This window comes from Canis lupus, chromosome 2 (assembly GCF_011100685.1).
Source record: "Canis lupus familiaris isolate Mischka breed German Shepherd chromosome 2, alternate assembly UU_Cfam_GSD_1.0, whole genome shotgun sequence".
Taxonomy (NCBI): domain Eukaryota; kingdom Metazoa; phylum Chordata; class Mammalia; order Carnivora; family Canidae; genus Canis; species Canis lupus.
Window position 1 is genome coordinate 48,282,828 of NC_049223.1, and position 19,797 is coordinate 48,302,624.

The following is a 19,797-nucleotide window of genomic DNA, read 5'->3' on the forward strand; positions in this document are numbered from 1 at the left end:
GAGATTTCGATCCAGGCTGGCTAAGACTTTCTCCCATTTGAAAATTCTATGAGATTATATTAAAAATACAGTATAAACATACCAGAAATATTTTAGAATGTTAAACTATATCCCATGGTGATTGTAATTACTGAAAGTAAGGATAACCCCAAAAATGGAAACTGCAAATAAAAGATGGCCTTAAAATGTAAGTAGGGCTTCTGATTTATGAAAATAAAAATTGAGTTAATCTTCTGAGTGTCATATTTCTCAGTTTAATTCAGTCTTTCATTTTAAGAGAAAAGCACTTTATGTAACTTGAATTTGTGATGATGAAGCAAAAATAAAAAGTAAGAAGCCACTTTATCTCTTAAGAAAATGTCCATCTAGATAAGAAAGAGTAATACGAGACTGGATTTTCCTTCTACCTAAAAACTGGATAAAATATAGGAAACCATGGTTTCTAGACATTTTATATCAGGCGATATAGGACACCGATCTCTGAGAGTGGGAAGCCAGATGCTAGTATTCAAGTTAGGGGAAGAGTGACTCCCGAGGTGATTGATTGATCATCGGCATTCCATTCCCACCACAGGCCCAGACAACAAGGGCCAGAAACATGAATGGCTCCAAAGGGTGGGACTGCCACTATTCAGAGGGCCAAGGTGTTCCATCCTGTGTCTCAGTAGCGGGAGGCAGGGCAGGGGAGGTGCTGCAGAGAGCTGTGGTATGGGCAGGGCCCTGGTAGAGAGCTGTGATGTGGGCTGTGCCTCATCAAGTCATGGGGATGATGTTCCTACTCCTGTGGGTCCAGAAGACAGAGCATTGAGCCAAAAAGGGTTATTCTTGAACCTCAAGGCCTAATGGCATTTGCCCTGTTAAGTTTTGGACTTAAAGTCTGTCATTCTTTTCTTTCTTCTTTCTCCCTTTTAGAATGGGAATGTCTTTCCTGAGCCTGTCCCACCATGGCATTTGGCAGCATATGACCTGCCCTGGTTTCACAGGTTGGCAATTGGTGGGGAGTTTTGCCTCAGAATGAATTGTACCTCGAATTTAGATGATACCTGAGTGAGACTTTGGACTTCAGACTTAGAGTTATGCTGGAAAAAGCCAACACTTTGGCGGTTAATGAATGTGTTAACAATAATTATGTATTAATGTTGGAGGTGAAATGAATATATTTTGCATCTGAGAAAGACAAACATTTGGGGGTTCAGGGTGTGGAGTGCTGTGGACTGAATGTTTGAAAATTCATGTCTTGAAGTCTAATCCCCAGTGTGGTGGTATTAGGAGGTGGGGCCTTTGGGAGGTGATGGGGGTGATGAGTGGGTTAGACAGTTTTCTTCCTTTGGGTTCTATGACTTTAAACCTGTTTCAGTAGTAGAAAAACTATGCTTCAGCGTTTGACTTGTGCATAATATTAGTGCTCTTATCAAAGAAACCCTGAAAACTCTTTTGCCCCTCCTGCCGTGTGAGGGCACAGTGAGGAAACAGTGTCTATATCAGGAAGTAGGCTCTTACCAGACTTTGCTGGTATCTTGATTTTGGACCCCAGTCTTCAGAACTGTGAGAAATAAATATGTATTGTTTAAGCTTCTTAACCTATGGTGTGTGTGTATGTGTGTGTGTATGTATATCTATCTATCCATCTGTGTTATCTTCATTCATTCATTCATTCATTCATTCATTCAGTAATGGCCTGAATAGATGAAGACATTATCCCTTAAAGATAGCAAATGAGGCTCCTACACATGCTCTGGTTTTCTTCCCCATTACCCTCCTCCACTACCTCTACCCTGTAGGTTAATAGTTTTTTCCCCATGGCTGCCTTGGCTAGGAATGGAAGGAATAGTTATATTGGTTTTAGCTACCGATCAAGAGGGAAGGACAAAAACCACCCCATCAGCTGGAACTGAGTTAGATGATTTTTTCCCCTGTGTTTCATAAATATGTCCTTATACCAGTTTCAGTATTAGAAAAACTATGCTTCAGCATTTGGCTGTCAGATGTTACTCTGTGTAGGCTTTAGGGCTTTCTCTCCAATATTTCCAGTTGTCTTCCCTTCCAGCCCATGATAGAGCTATATTTCTCAGCCACATTGTGCCTAGTTGAGGCTAGCTGATCAGCTGTGGCCAAAGACTTGTGAGAAGTGATGTGTGTCATTTCCGGGCTGGAACTTTGAGCCATTGATGAGAGGTCATTGGAACTCTTTTTACCCTCTGTGCATTTCTGTGATTTTAGGACAGGTAGCTGCTTTGCCAGCCTGAGTTCTTGAGTTATGGTGATGAGCACAGCCTCCTTCTGTGGTTGAACACACAGATTGATGGAAAAATGGACCTTTTTTGTTTTAAGCCACTAGAAGTTCTTTTCACATAATAAGGGTATTTGTAGGACTAGATGATAGGTTTCCATACAATTTTTTTAAATGTGAACATTTTAGTAACAAAAATGGAAGAGAAAATTTATAGTTTTTTTTTTCTTTTTAAGATATGGCATGGTAAAACAGAAAGCACATTAACTTTAGACTGAGACTGGGGTCAAGTCAGCTTTGTTCCTCAAGGTCAAGGCAGGTAACTCTGTGGGCTCCTCAGATGAAGAGGATATATCTATGTTTGCGCTACTATGGTTTTTGACTAAGACCATTCTATGTGAAGTGCCTGGCACAAGAATAATAATAGTTAATATTTATTTACTACTTAATGCATTTTAGGCCCTGGTCTGATATCTTTCTATATACTGCTATGGAGGGAATTGCATTCCCTCAAAATTTATAACCTGCAATGTGATTGTATGTGCAGGTGGGATCTTTGGGAGGTAATTAGGGTGAGGTGAGGCCATGAGGGTGGGGCCTTTATGATGGTATTAGGAGCTTTCCAGGAAGAGGAGAGGAGAGAGACGTGGGAAGACAGTGAAAAGGTGGCAGTCAGTCAACCTGGAAGAGGGTCCTCACCAGGAGGCAAATCCTGACAGAGCCTTGATCTCAGACTTTCCTGCCTCCAGAACCATGAGAAAGTAAATTTCTGTGGTTGAAACCACCCAGTCTCTGGGATTCTGTTACAGCAGCCTGAGCAAACTAACACATACTAATAATCTTAATCATCATAATAGCTCTCTGAAATAAGTCATTACTCTCTTTCTATAGACAGAAAAACTGAGGATGAGGAAGAAAGTGACAGTGATTCCAACCCATGCAGTCAGACTCCAAACACATGCTGTTAACCATGGGGCAATATATGAAGACACAAGTACAAATTCTCAAATAGAAGCCATCTGTTAGTACTGACAAGCTCATTCGAGCAGGCGCATGGCCAGCTCAGTGAAATGCCCTCATGTTCCATATTGTGGCTTCTCATGGGACAGGGTGTAGTGCAGCTGGTGTAGTCGTTTGAATGCTCACTTAGAATTATAGGGTGGAAAACAATAACTGTGTTGGTTTTGAGCCCAGAGGATAGGCCTTTGGGGCTGTGGGGTTGGGGGGGTACCTAGAACACTCAACTTGGTCCTTTAAAATGAAGTTGACCTGAAGTGTCTGAACATGAGTTTTTTGTACCCCAGTGTGGGTAGCTGCAGAACACACCTCAGAATGTTGTCCATGACCTTGAAGTCAAAGTTCCCAGGGACACACATTTCTATACTCAGGAGGCATACTCTATTGGGTAGTTGTGCATTCAGTGGTTCCTTTATCCTGCCTCTAAATGCAGAGTTGGTCTTTGTGTAGACATGATGCTAATGTCATTTTCTTTCCCCTGCATACAGATGGAACATACAAAGCACCCAGATGGATTTGTGGTGGCTTGAGGACAAGGTTTCAGCAGGAGATTATACTAATCATCGACTCGATGGGCCTGTGAGCTTGAGTTCTACGTAGGTAAGTATACAATGTTTTTTATAAACACTAAATTAAATGCAAACATACTTTTATATTGTCATCACTTTGAAGAGTTTTATTTTTCAGAGCAAAGAATTATCTCTAACTCATAAATTCAGTCCATGCTTCACTTAGAAGAGTGTTTGTTTTTCTAAATCTAATCCTCAGAAATCAGCCATGAGCTTCCCAAATATTTCAATCTTGCTAATGATGCTTGCTTTAAATTCAAATCCCATTTCTCAATATCTCTTTGAAGTAGTTAAGCAGCTCTGTCACTTTTCAGCTATTCCTAGTATGTTAAGAGGATTTTGAAGCTATGTATTCATGAGCCTTGCTTCCCTCCTGTCCCTCCCCACTGCCATTCTCCATAGCAGGAAGGAGGGTGAACGCTTACTTGGCCCTGCGTTTGGGAAAGGAGGGTTGGACTGAACAAGTTTGAGATGCTGTTAGGGGTTGAAATCAAGAGTGTTGCAAGTGTGCTACCTGGAGATCACTTTCTTAAGGGTAAATACTTACTGTTTGGCTCTGGAATGAATATAAGAAAGTGGGTAGGACCACCTCCATTTACTGAGTGCTTACAACATGCACAGAGTTGGGCTAAGTGCACAGAGCTCACTGTGTCCAATCCTTACAGTACTCCCATGGGTCAGTATTATGATTGCTTACCATCTAAACAAATGGAGGCTTCGAGGGGTCAGATAACTTGCTTACTTAGGAGAGGTGAGGTTGTGCAGCCAGCTAGTGGCACAGCCAGCATTTGAACCCATCTGTCTGAGCCTAGCATCTTAGTTTGCAACCCCAGGCAATGCAACATTTATTCCACATAGATGATGAAGGGGAGTCAAAGGAAGGCACCAGAAGGAAGCATTTCTCACTTCCATAGAAGAAAAATAACAAGATGCTATTTTTCCAGCATTAATTCAGTGAACATTTATGAAATGCCTGTGATATGTGGGGGCTCTTCGAAGGAAATCAGCTCTGAGACGGATGATGTGTGAGAGGTACTGCGTTAGGAGTATTGTGTTATGGGCACTCTGTGAAGGGCACTGGCATTTTCAGACATGGACTCTAGTATATCAGAATCTTCTTTTGTTTTGCTTATGTCAAGAGCCAGACCATAAACAAAAAGATCCTTCATCTCTTCGGGACTGAAGTGCTGAGACAGTCATTCAAAGTTCTAAGCAGTTTTTCAGACCTTCCTGAAGATGACCTGGAGATTCTCCAAAATTCAGTTTGGTGAGTCTTAAATAAGTGCTGACAATATGCCAAGCAGAGGGTTTGTACTAAGGAGACAGCAGTGATTGAGATGTCTTTCCAGTCCTTGAGGAGCTCTCAGTCTAATGGGGGCCATTTTTCTGTTCCAGGTGCAAATACAAATATTGTGTCACACATGGAAATAGTTAAATGTCTGAGAGCCTCTATTCCAAGTAGGGTTTGAAAATTAGTACAGAAACATCTGCAGTATAAGACCATGGGGGAAAAAATGGAAAGTTATCAGGAAAACAAAGGAGAAAGTAAAGGTCAGGTTGGTAGCATTATACTGGAAAATTATCGGTACGCAAGGCCTAATGTACCTACTGCCTAATGTCGTACACAGCTGGTCTTCGGCTTCCCAGCTGTCAAAGCAAACAGGGAAGGATGATCAGTCACAAGTCTCATGGTCACCCCAGGAACATATCTGCTCCTCAAGAAAGGTGTAAGTTTTTCCTGGTTTTGAAAACTGGGAAAATTTTTTGCTCTGAGTCGCATTAAAGGTGAACTGGGTGAAAGAGTGTCCCACATCTTCCACTTCATAGCATGTTCCAGTAATAAACACAATGGCTTTTTCCAAGTGGCAGCTTATTAGCACACCAGCTAAGTTAATAATGCCAAGGTGAAATTCCGGGAATAAACATCCACTGAGGCCAAAGCGATCACTCTGGGGCCAGGTTGACTATTGCTCTGGTTTAACCTGGGGCTACAAGTCACCTCTGGGCATGTGTTCTGAGGTGATCTCTGGAAAGGACATAGCTGTTTGACGTTTTTAGACCAGGTACACTCAACCTCAGGCTTATGGCAGCTTGATTGCCTACTGGTGGGTTTTTGTGGTTGTCACGTATTTGGGAGGGAGGTAGACAGTTGTCTCTGCTCTATTACTTAAGTTGTGTCACTGTAGGTGATTTGCTTACCCTTCCCAAGCTTTATTTTTTCTCCTCTATGAGTTGGGAGATGAATATTTCCTTCACAGTTTCATTCAGAAAGCAGGGGAGACTATGTGCCCAATCAGAAAGCTCAGTGCTCAGTGTGGAGCAAACACTCATTTAGTAGTGGATATCAAGTCAAAATTACCACTAATTTTGATAAAAATGTCCCTTATCCTTTTGAAATTACAGAGGGAGGGATGGCCTTTTTTTTTTTCCTTTATGACTTTACTATCATCAAAAACTTTTATTACATTAGTATATTTTGCTGCATTTTATTTCTACTAGGGATTCAGTATGGCATTTCTAATGCCTCCTTTAATTTCGAGAATGTTTTTGGTATAATACCCAAACTTTCAGCTAAAAGCCAGGATGTACACTGGATCATCCTAGGTTTATGAAAGAAAATGTAAAGGGCAGCCCCGGTGGCCCAGTGGTTTAGCACTGCTTTTAGCCCAGGGCGTAATCCTGGAGACCCGGGATCGAGTCCCATGTCTGGCTCCCTGCATAGAGCCTGCTCCCTCTGCCTGTGTCTCTGCCTCTTTCTCTCTCTCTCTCTGTGTCTCTCATGAATAAATGAATAAAATCTTTAAAAAAAAAATGCAAAACCAAATGAAACAAAAGCTCTTCAGACCAACACATACTTCCTTAGGCTTTACCAAGACTCTGGATTAGCATCCAATAGAAAACCACCTTCAGGGTGCCTGGCTGAGTCAGTCAGTTAAGTGTCTGCCTTTGGCTCAGGTAATGATCCTGGAGTTCTAAGATCCAGCCCCACATTGAGCTTCCCTCTTAGTGGGGAGTTTTCATATCCCTCTGCCCCTCCCCCCAGCTGGTTTCCTCTCTCTCTCTCTCCCTCTTTCTCTCTCTCTGCTCTCACTTTCTCATAAATAAATAAATAATAAAAAAAATCTTTAAAAACCCCACATCTGTAGCTTAAAGAAAAACACTGGAGACCTGTGAAGCTGTGGGTCTAATTGTAATTAAAATTTAGATTTTCAGAAGGAGTGATTTTGTTAATGCCCTTGGTTAATAGACAAGTACTAATTTGCATATCTGAACAATACATACTCAAAGCAGGTGATGAAATGTTGCAGTATAAAAGGCTCAGAAGGCAAATTGCTGGCTGACCTCTATCAGTCATGTGTCAAGGCCATGTCAAGGTCACATGGCTGTGGACTCACAAAAGGCCTGTACCTCCTTAAACCCTCATAGCTGTAAATGCATGCTCACTGTTTTTCTAATCTTGGCTTTTTCTCTAGCTCTCTCAGCACAAGTCTTTCATGTAGCTCTCCTCAGGTTAGGTGACCCAGGGGCCAGCTAAGTCTCTGACCCTCTCAGGCAGTTCTCAGGGGGCACATCAGTAGATTTGTCTCAGTAGATTTGTCTCAGGGAGATGTGGGTCAACATTACATGGCTTCTATTGAGTTTCGAGAGCAATAGGTACAATTTGAATTTCAACAACTATTTGTAGGAAATCAGAGCCCTGTAGCTATAATCTGAAGGCCTCCAGGATGGTACATGGCACTGCATATGGTCACACTGTTCCAGTATTATTTCATATTTTGATTTGGATGATGGACTAGAGAATATCACATTAAGTATGTAAATTAGTTCATGATAAATAAGTAGCTTGAGGACCTGGGAGAGAAAGATTAGATTTAGGAGTAACCTTAGAGAATGTGTCAGACATAGAGGAAGGTTAGGCATGATTTTATGAATGTGCACACACATACACAAATACACACAAATACACATGCAGAGAGAGAGAGACTGAGATAATTATTATCCTCTGTATTTTTCACTGCCTGCCACAGAGTGATTGCTAAATAAATATCAGTTTAGTTGAATTAACCTAATGAAAATTATCTTAAAAGATTGACAGCCTTTCTAGCAACCTGGTTCACAAAGATATCCAAAGTTAAGGATTTTTTAATCAACTAAAAAAAAGCAAACTTTGTAATTTTCGCCTATTTTCAGTGTTAGCTATTTCAGTTGCTAAAACACTGGATAGAACAAAAAAAAAAAAAAAGAAAAGAAAAGAAACAAAAGCTGTTGTTTTTATGCTTTTATTCCCTCCTCCCTTTAGCCTAAAGATGCAGCTGAAGCTACCATAGATGCTGGTGTGACTTTTAATTTCGATTTGTTGTGGATTTTGTTCCCATTTATTATTTACACAAAATTCCTCCACCTGTGAGGAAGCACTGGGTCCTCAGTAATTCTGGGCCAGGCCATCGCTGCAGACACAGTTCAGATAGTCAGATCTATTGAAATTACCAATATCTAAGATCCTCTGGAGTGCCAAGGATGACCAGGAACTGTCAGCAGGTGGATTTCAGATGGAAGGGTGTCTTTGCTCACAGTTTACCATGCTGCATGATCTGAGAGAGCACATTTACTAAAAGGAGTAGTACTCAGCCATAAAAAAGAATGAGGGGCACCTGGGTGGCTCACTTGGTTAAGGGTCTGACTTTTGAGTTTGGCTCAGGTTATTATCTCAGGGTTGGGAGATTGAGCTCCACATTGGACTCTGTACCGGGCATGGAACCTGCTCCAGATACTCTCTCTCCCTCTGTCCCTCCCCACCTCCACTTGGATGCTCTCTCTCTCTCTCTCTCTCTCTCTCTATCAAAAGAAAAAATAAATGAAATCTTGCCATTTGCAATGATGTGGTTGGAACTGGAAAGTGTAATGCTAAGTGAAATAAGTCCATCAGAGAAAGACAAATACATATGATCTCACTCATAGGTGGAATATAAGAAATAAAATGAGTAGAGGGAAGAAAAGAGCAAGGCAAACCAAGAAACAGACTCTTAACCACAGAGAACAAACTTATGGCCATGTGAGAGGGGAGGTGAGTGGGGAGAGGAGTGAACTAGGTGATGGGGATTAAGGAGGACACTTGTGATGGGCGCTGGGTGTTGTATGGAAGTGTTGAATCACTAAATTGTATACCCTAAACTTGTGTTACACTGTATGTTAACTAACTGGAATTTAAATAAAAACAGAAAGGAAGGATGGAAAGGAGGGGAAGTCAAAGGGGAGGGGAGGGCAAGGGGAGGAGATGGAGAGGAAAGGAAAGGGGAGAGGAGAGAAGGAGGTATGAGTGCTCTGTGACCACTGGACACTCCCAAGCAGTTCTTTCTCTCATTATCTCTCCCTCTTCAACAGTGTTTTCTTTCACTGTTTCACACTTTTTTTTGGGTAGGCTTTAAATAAAATCAACCCAGGCTAGAGAACTTACAACTTGAAACAAAAAATTCTCACTTCTTTGGTGGGTTTTCTCAGCATTTTTAGATGTTTTCATTATTTTCAGCAGTTAGGCTAAATTTAGAGGAAAAAGAGATTTGAAACAATTAATTGTTAACTCTCCGTGGACTGGATAAAATTGTTGTTCTTTTTTTTTTTCTTACCTACTTTTGCTGTTTGTTTGATGGTGAAGTCTACTTGGAACTCTGGTGCTCTGGAAGCCAAATTTTGGGGAAAAACAAATACAGCATTAAATATAGATAGATACTTTCCCCTTCCTGCTTGTGTGACTTCTAGCTGCTTCCCCCTATGAAAATTAAAATAATGATGCCTACTTCCCAGAACTGAAGTGCTGATTAAAAGCTCTGATCTACAAGAAGCTCTTAGCATAGCACATGTAACATAAGTGGCAGTCACATTATCAAAAAAATGAAAAGGCTACCTACTGAGTGGGAGAAAATATTTGCAAGTCACATATCTGATATGGAGTTCATATCCAAAATATATAAAAATTCATAAAACTCAATCAGAAAAAACCCCAACAATCTGATTTAAAAATGAGCAGAAGTTCTGAATAGACATTTTTCCACAGAAGACATGGAGATGGCCAACAGGTACATGAAAAGATGCTCAAAATCATTGATCATCAGGGAAATGCAAATCAAAACTACCGTGAGACATCACCTCACACCTGTTAGAATGGTAATAATAAAAAAAAAAAAAACAAGAGATGACAAATGCTGGAGATGATGTGAAGACATGGGAACCACTGTGCACTGTTGGTGGGAATATAAATTGGTGTGGCCAGTATGGAAAACAGTATAGAGTTTTCTCAAAAAAATTAAAAATAGAGCTACTATATGATCCAGCAATTCTACTTCTAAGTAAGAAAACAACACCAATTCAAAAAAATATATGCACCTAGATATTCATTGTAGAATTATTCCAATATCCAAGACGTGGAAACAACCTAAATATCCATCGATGGATACATGGATAATGGATAAAAAAAAATATGGTACATACATAAAATGGAATATTGTTTAGGCATAAAAAGTAATTAAATCTTGGCATTTGAGACAACACAGATGACCTTTTGGGCATAATGCTAACTAAATCAGATTGAGAAAGATAAATACTGTATGAATCCACTCATAATGTGGAATATAGAGCAACAACCATAATCAAACTCAAAAACCAAGTTCATAGATACAGTGAACAAATTGGTGGAGGGGCAGGGTATGTATGAAATGAGTGAAGGGGATTGAAAGGTATGAACTTCCAGTTATAAAATAAACAGGTCATGGGAATGTCATATAGAGCATGGTGACTGTAGTTAATAATGCTGTGGGATATTTTAGAGTTGCTAAGAGAGTAGACTTTAAAGGTCTTCATCTCAAGAAAATTTTTCGAGTAACTATGTATGGTGATGAATGTTAAATAGACTTACATTTTACAGGTGATCGTTTTACATTATATACATAGTGAATCATTATGTTGTACACTTGACACTAGTGTTACATGTTATCACCTCAATGAAAAAATTAGTGGCATAGCCACATTGAGAGAATAATTCTTTCAAATGATTTTTATTTTATTTTTTTAAAGATTTTATTTATTTACTAATGAGAGAGAGAGAGAGAGAGAGAGGCACAGAGGGAGAAGCAGGCTCCCTGAAAGGAGCCCTCAAATGATTTTAGATAATCTTTTAATTATATAGTCTTACTAGACATTTTACTAAATGTGTTTTAAATACAAAAAAACAAAAACAAAAACAAAAAAACCACACCAAACCCCACACTCCAAACACAAAAACAAACAAAAACGACAGTCATTATTATTTAGTCATGGGTTAATTAGCCAGTAAGACTTGGAACTGTAGTCACTGGGAAAATAGTCACATTAAAATATAATCAGATTTAAGACTTGTTTGTGTTTGAGCAGCTCCTCATTTAGATTCCTTGCACCTATTAATACGGTCTGTCACGGGGAAGAATGCGAGTGAGTTAAGACTGAGGAGAGGATGAGGTGGTGTCTATTGAGATCTGGAGAGCATTCCCATTCTGTGCTTCACAGACACTGATGTTTTATGAATTGTTAAGAAGCGCAGCAGGAGAGAAGGTTCTGTGGTCAAACACACTGAGGAAATAGTTCCCCTTACAGGAAATGGACTGCTGTTGCCTTGGGGGGCCCAGTCAGAAAGCTAGGAACCACTTTTGCTTCCCTCTTTCTCTTACCCTGTGCTTTCCAATCCACCAGAAAGTCTTCTCATTCCATTTCCAAAGTGTGTCCTCTGGCTCATTCACTTCTCTCTGTAATTCTCAGCTATCCCCACTGAAACAGTTTATCTGAAACCTATGATGCAACCTACCTGCCCACCTTCACGTCCCTGACTATTTATAATGACCTCCGAACAATGAAATCCCAGTGCTCCCTTCCCCTGCTTAGAGCCCTCCATTGCTTCCCATTGCACTGTGAATAAATCCAGGTAGTTTCCTCATCCCTACCTGTATGTCTGACCCCATCCTATGCGACTGCTCCTTTCTCCCCACTCTGCCCCACAGACCTTATTTATGTCCTTGAATATGACAGTCTTACTGCCAGTTGAGTGCATTTGCCTGGAAAGCTCTTCTGGAGCTCCTTTTTGTAGCCACCTGCACATACCACCTACCCTTACACGCTGTCTCACATCTGTCTGTTTTGTGTTGTTTATTTTTAGAGATCATGCCGCCATCAGCAATGATATTGTTTATGTGTTTATAGCTTGCTCCTAGCTTTGTCTGGAATGTCAATCTTTTGAAAGCAGGAATGTTGTTTCATCACCAAGTGCCCGGGACAGTGCCTGGTGTCTCGTAGGCACTCACATGTCTATTGGATGAGTGCATGAAATACTGATTAAATGGCAGCAGCTGCTAGACTTCACACAGCCTTAAATATATGGCTGTATTTTTGTTCACTACTTCTTTTAAGATATACCCTTTAGCCACAAGATGAAGCACTGTTTGTCTTTCCTGCAATGACATCTTTAGATGAAACTTGCAAAGTTAAAACTTGTTTTCATCCACTTAGGGGCAATTAAAAAAATTTTTTTTAATAATAAATTTATTTTTTATTGGTGTTCAATTTGCCAACATACAGAATAACACCCAGTGCTCATCCCATCAAGGGCCCACCTGCAATTTTAAAATTTAAAGTAAGACACTATACGTTGGTCACCATGACTATAAAACTAGACTTGAAGTGTTATAAAGTGATATTTTTAAACATTCAATTAAATGCTTTTCTTAAGCCCTGGAGCAGCTGGTAAACATCACACACTAAACAAAAAGTCTTTTCTTCATTTTATGTTTTGCCTTCGGATGATATGTATGTTTGATAAGTACAATGCATTTATTTCAGACCCTAAAGCAATTTTGAAAGAATGCATGTCAGGTGGAAATTTATTTTTCAAAATTCTTGGAATGGCTGCATAGAATATTTTATTAGACTTTAATTTTTAATTAAACTAAAAAAAAAAAAAAAACCCTTTGGTCATCAGAAACCAGTTAAGTAATGTTTCAGTATTCTTCCCCCACCCCGGGCTATTTCCTCTATGGACCTGAGTTTTCAAAGTAACAGATATATTTTTTAAATAAAATATTAGAGAACGCCAGTATTTTAAAATGGAAATATCCTAACTCCAGCAGTCATTAGTTGTGTGAGCTTTGGAAAAATAACTTAATCCTTGAGTCTGATTTCTCCTCTGTCAAATGGGGGTAGCAACATTTATTTATTGACTTGTTGTAAGAATTAAAGGTGATACTTGCAGCTAAGTGTTTGACATCAAATAACCCCTCAGTCAATGCTAGTTATTTTCTATGTTGCTCTCCTCTTACTGCCATCATACTCACTGAGTCCCTAATTTGGGCCTAGCACTTGCTGGCTACTAAATACAACAGCAGGGACACCTGGGTGGCTCAGCAGTTGAGCGTCTACCTTCAGCTCAGGGCGTGATCCCAGAATCTGGGATCGAGTCCCACATTGGGCTCCCTGCGAGGAGCCCGCTTCTCTCTCTGCCTCTCTCTCTCTCTCTCTCTGTGTCTCTCATGAATAAATAAATAAAATCTTTAAAAAAAATAAATACAACAGCAGTGATTAAGATCCGGTTGCTGACCTCAGGCTTAGAGATGGCTTTTGCATTAAGGACCTTCTAGGGTGGCTTGGAGTTTGGTGATAGAGGATTTATAATATACATGTAAACTTATCTGTTATTATTATTATAAATAAAAGAAAAAATAATATAAATATATACATTCATATACCTCTGTATCCGAATATATATAAATTTACCACATATAGTGGACAAGGTTCTAAAGCCAAATTAAAAAATATTAAGGTATAGAGTTGTAGAATCACTATGTTGTACTCTTGAAACTGCTATAATGTGTGTTGACCTCAACCTAAAAAACAAACCACAGATGTTGGGGTAAACAAGGATGTTTATGTGATAATCACTAGTGTTTGGTACCCAGGGTTCCAAAGCCAAGTTTAAAAACATTGGAATGTGGGATCCCTGGGTGGCGCAGTGGTTTGGCGCCTGCCTTTGGCCCAGGGCGCGATCCTGGAGACCCGGGATCGAATCCCACGTCAGGCTCCCGGTGCATGGAGCCTGCTTCTCCCTCTGCCTGTGTCTCTGCCTATCTCTCTCTCTCTCTCTCTCTCTCTCTCTCTGTGTGACTATCATAAATAAATAAAAATTTAAAAAAAAAAAAAAAAAAAAAAAAAAAAACATTGGAATGTGCCACGCTGGGTAGGTAAGACTTTCCCAAGTCTTCTCAGAGTCTTACCTTAGGAAAGTAGGATATGACTTTCTAAGAAAAGCTCTGGCAGTTTGTGCACATATTAGGGTCTCAATATTTGATCTGTAAATATCGAGTCAGTGTTACACACATTTTATGATACTTTCCAGGAGGAAAGGAAATGTGCAGTTGAGGCTACTGTTCTGTTGACTATACTTCCCCATGCAGGATTCATGCTGCACCTAAAGATGAATCCTCTGTCAACAGACAGAAAAGGGGATAAGGAAGTTACTTTGGGAAGGAGAAAGTGCATGAGATAGGTTCTTTGTTGTGGAGTAAGAATGAAGCAACTCTTTTTTTCTAGGGAATATTATGAATTAAATGCATTTATATATAAATGTATATGTATATGATGTGAATTAAATAAAAATTAGAACAAGAAGAAAACCTGGCATTCAGGTTGTGCTTGAAAAGCTGTGTAAAGCCTCAGCGCACTTGTATTCTAAGATTTCAACTTCAACTGAGGAGTTTTGTAATAATTCTGGATTTCGTTCTTCTCATTCCAACCCTGTGACCTTGATAGGGCAGTTTTGGTAACTGCACGATTACAGTGCTCTTCCCAAGACTTGTGTGTCTGAAATCACTAACATTTTAGAACACAACAGAAGCATGGCCAACCTCATGAAGATTCAAGTATGTTTAGAAGTGGGTTTATGTGTGTACTCACTGTTCCTCCCAGTTTGCCTTTCCCTCAGCTTCTTCTATCTCTCCTGGAACAGGTGTCTGAGCCAGGAGGCCCACTGCCTTGAATGTATCTTTAGGCTGCCCTCACCCTGGCCCTTGAGGGTCTCACTCCTCCCCATTTCCTTGCCCTGTGATTGCAATGAGTGCCATACTGGCTTTCCAGACATTTGGGCTTCAACTAGGCAGGTATATATTCTGAATCCCATTCTCCCTCTGCCTGCTAGAGGCAGTCAGTCCATCATCAGTCTATTAAATTCTCCTCGAAGGAGAAATTTTGAGAAAACATGAGGGGCTCTCCTTCACTCCCCCAAATTCTATACAATTTTAAGAGCCTTCTCAAGGCCAAACTCCATCTTTAAGGACTATATATAACCCATTTCCCACGTTTCTACCACTGACAGTCCATTTTATAATGTTCTTCCTTTGACCCCAGATTTTACAAGAATTTTATCTAAAGAACAAATAAAACTATGGATCTATTTTCTTATTAATTAGAGCTTCAATTTGCCTTGAAATAAGTATCAGCATCCTCAGCTCCTATGACTATAATCACAAAGGAAGATACTTGGTGTTTTAGCCCATGCATCATGTAAACATGTTATATTTCAAATAAATGAATAATGTGCAAAGAGAATTTTGATATTAAAAAGGCTCCAGGACCCCAGAAAGAACAGAGATTCAAGGCTAGAAAAATCATTTAAACTAAAAGAAAGATTCTAATGGTGAAGATTTCAGTGGGTGGTGTTATCTCAGGCTTGTTGGAGGATTTGAAGGGCAAACAGGATTTGATCTTCCTCTCAATTCATACATATGAACACTTGCCAGTATTTATTAACACATACTCTCTCTCACTCTCATGTATGCTTACATACCAGAGGTGTGAACATTTTCTCCCTCCAGAGATTTATGGGGGAAATCCCTAAAATGTTTTAATTTGTATTGATAATTTGTAATATGAATGTACATAATGGTCGCTCTTCTCTAAAGTTAGCAAATAATAGAGGACGATCTGTTTCAGGCAGATTAAAAAAAATGCTAACTGTCCAGGATTGAGTGACTAAGAAAAGAAGAAAGGACAAATGCCAGCTTCCTTTTTCTCCGTTGTCACCAAAAGATGGTTTTATCAGAGGCTTTTTCCAGCAGGGAAAACCCTTAACTGTACACGTCATGTTTATTATTGAGAACAGGCCTTTCTGTTCATGGAAACTGGAAGAAAGAGAGGACCTCGGCTCTTTACAGTATTTAAGGAGAGCCAAGAGAGATTCTGTACTACTGGTAGAGGGAACAAACTGGAAAATCAATCAGGAGCTGAAATGGAGGAATCTTGGTAAATGGCTGTAAAAAACACCCGAGAATTAATGTTGAAAGAGGTTAATGGAGATGTAGCAAATCTGTACTGCTGTCAGATTTTACAAATGGGATCACATTAATACTAGAGCAAATTATGTGGTTTTTGCTTTTAACAATGAAGGAAAGGAGAGAGAAGTTCTGGTTCAAGAAGAAACAGTCACATTCCTTCTATGAAATGCAAAGATATGTTAGATAGCGGGAGGGAAAGACTTGTTGGAACAGGTGAGAAAGTAACTTTCAAGTATTTGGTAACTGAGATAGTAGGTATAAAGGAAATTTCTGTTGAAGAAGAAAAGTAGTATTTAAAGATTTTATTTATTTACTTATTTAGAGGACAGTGGGAGCAGGGGGGAGGAGCAGAGGGAGAGGGAGAGAGAATCTCAAGCAGACTCCCACTGAGTGCAGAGCCTGACTCGGGGCTTGATCCTGGGAGCCCTGAGATTATGACCTGAGCCGAAACCAAGAGTTGAACACTCTAACCACTGAGCCACCCGGGTGCCCCATATACATGTTTTAAAAAATTCTGCTGTTTTTAAAAATTACATTTTAATTGGAACTGCAGAATTTTTAAAGACCTGCACTTAGTTTTAGAATTCTTTTTGATATATAGAAAAATCACAAAGGTAGTACAGAGTGTTCTCTTATACCCTGTGCCCAACTTCATTATTAACATATTAGTGTAGTACACTTATCATCATTAATGAGCCAATACTGAAATTTTTCATTAATTGAAGTTCATACTTCATTCAGAGTTCCTAAGTTTTTCCCTGATGTCCTTTTTCTGTTCCAGCATCCCATCAAGGATATCGCAGCACAGTTGTCACATCTCCTTTAGTCTCCTCTTGGTTATGATGGCTTCTCAGACTTTCCTTCTTTTGACCAACTTGAGAGTTTTCAGGAGTATTGGTCAGGCACTTTGTGAAATGCCCTCAATTGGGATTGAGTTGATGTGTTTCTCATGATTATTGGAGTTCTAAGTTCTGGGGAGGAAGACCACAGAGATCAAGAACCATTCTCACCACACACTTATCGCTGTTGGTATGACCCTTGACCATCTGGCTGAGGTAGTGTTTGGTTTTTCCATTGTCGAGTTACTCTTTTCTCCTTTCCCATACTATTTGGAAGAGAGACAATATAAACAGCTCACAGTTTAGGAATGGAGGATTGTATTCCATCTCCTTGAGGAAGGAGTATCTATATAAGTTATGTGAAATTATTCTACATGAGAGCGTTGTCATTTCTTTCCTATTTGCTTTTCTATCAATCATGTATTCACATTAATATAAACTCATGGATATTCATTTTATACTTTGAGTTATAAATCAATACTATCTTATCTATTTTGTTGCTCAATTTTTTTGATCTTTTGTCATACAGAATTCTTTCAGTTGGGTCCTATGTCCTGTTGACATACTCTCATGATTGTGGTTGTTAAGTTTTTAAAAAAAATAATTCCCTTACTTCTACTGTGAGAACCTCTAGACTCAACTTGTATATTTCTTGCTTTTGTTCTAGAATTAGCCATTTTTTCCCCAAATAGTCTTGGTTCTCTTCTTTGGAGAATGGCATTATAAGCCAAGATATGGGCACTCACTTTGCACAAGTCTGAATGTGGGCAGGGGACATGGAGTGACCTACTGGTAGCTGTCTCATCATCTCTGCCTCCACTCTATTTTATGGGAAGCCCAGAAAACTATAGAAAGTGGTCAATGAAAATGAAAACTTCCTTATTAATCTGCCCACCAAGAGTTGGTACCCAGAGATTCAGTTTCAGGCGTCTTCAGTTAAAACTGCAGTCATGTTGAGATCAGTGAAATATGTAGTATGGTGCTGAAGACATACACAGCCTGGCATTTGCAATGTGCATTTCACTTTACCCTTGAAAATCTCTGGTAAGAAGTTGGCTTGCTCAGTCTAAATATGTGGGGGTTTATAGTTTGCAGTTTGAGTTTCATTGCACACAATTTTGTTGTGTGGAGCCACATTTCACTTTGTAACGGAGCACCTAAATAAATGTGTTTTCTCACCAAACTAAACAAGCAAACAAAAATATCCCTGAGCTAAAAGGAATAGAATGCCTGCTATCCTTCAGTGCCATGAACCCAATAAAACTCCCACTTGCCATTGCATGTATCCAACCAGCAAGGTGCAAATCAACCATCACACATTTCTCTGCCGGGGGAACAGTGTGCATTTCTCTGTGATCAGAAGTGCATTGCAAGTGAAACTTAGCCAGCTGCCTTTCCAGAGCTATAATTCTCTTAGGAAAGTGAGAGGAAAAAAAGCAGATTTTAAAATAAAACCAGTAAAAAAGAAACAGGTACACAAATTGGATAATAGTCATAGAGAGCATTGCAGTCAACTGGTCTAACAGGTCAGCTGGTCTTTGTCTCCAAGGCAGATGCTATTTTCATGCCTCCTAATATTTAATGATTAGATAAACTCTTATACCTATTTTATGTTTAATGTCCTTGACAAATCAGAACATAGATTACACATCTGTAGGGTTTCATTTTTTCCCTATATATTAGTAGAAAGCAGGGTATAATCTACAGAGATATCATTCTTAACTCTTCAAATAGGCTTGGGAAGTTATATTTTAAGCCTAAATTAGGGAAATAAAGATCAGCATTGCAGAGGGGTGCTGGCACTGACCATTGTTTTTTTGCACCCCACATTTTCAGCCTAATTATCAGGGAAACTTTGACTAATGTCCAAACCCAGGATACAGCATAATTTCAACAATTTTGTGAATGCCTTTTGGGTACGAAGATAAGAAACAGACTGGCATCAGTTAAGGGAGATAATTACAGGAATTAATGAGTGTCATATATTGAAGGACAGGAAATGACATACCATCAAGCCTAAGAGGGGGGTTGGAATTGAAGGATTCTCAGAATCCTAAAGTCAGCAAATATTTACTAAGTAACTGCCAGGTACTTGGGGACATGAGAGTGAAAAGTTCAAAATTATTGCCTTGGGAAGCTGATATTGCAATAGGACAATTCAAATAGTAAACATGCAAATGAATTAATGGAGCAAATTTCAGATACTGATAAATTCTATGAACAAAATAAAATAGGGAAATGTGATAGCCAAGAATTGGGCAGGAGGTTCTACTTCAGCTCAGATAGTCAGGAAAGGACCTTTGGGAGGAGGTGGCATTTGAATTATGAAAGGAAGTTGGGCATGTGACAAACTGGGGAAGATGCTTCTAATTAGAAGGAACACGAAGTGCAAAGACTCAAATGAAACTGAATTTGAAAGGTATGAGGGATGGAAATAAGGCTGATGTGGCCCAAATCCAAGAATTGAGGAGAAAAAAGTAAGGGAGTTAATGTTAAAGGAGTAAGCAGAGGACTGATTATACAGTGTCTTTTAGACTTGGGTATAAATGTGCATGCAATAGAAATTCATTAAAACATAATAAGCAATGTGGTAACTTATCCTGTTGCTATTTGTAGAACTATCATTAAAAAGCAGTTGTAGAAATTGAGTGAGAGATGGTGACAAGGTAGTAGTGCAGGGGTGGGGTCGGTGAGGGGTGGTAGAGTCAAGATGATTCCGGACTAGACCTCCCTGAACTTGCTCTTGGTGTGGATACAGAATATTAGGAAGGAGAATTAGGGATGACTCTGTAGGATTTTTG

At 39.5% G+C, this 19,797-nt stretch overlaps 1 pseudogene; it reads left to right on the top strand.

Moving 5' to 3' along the window:
* Nucleotides 1–3,733: 3,733 nt before the first annotated feature.
* The window catches only part of LOC100688221, a 222,847-nt pseudogene continuing 206,783 nt past the window's right edge, over nt 3,734–19,797 (top strand).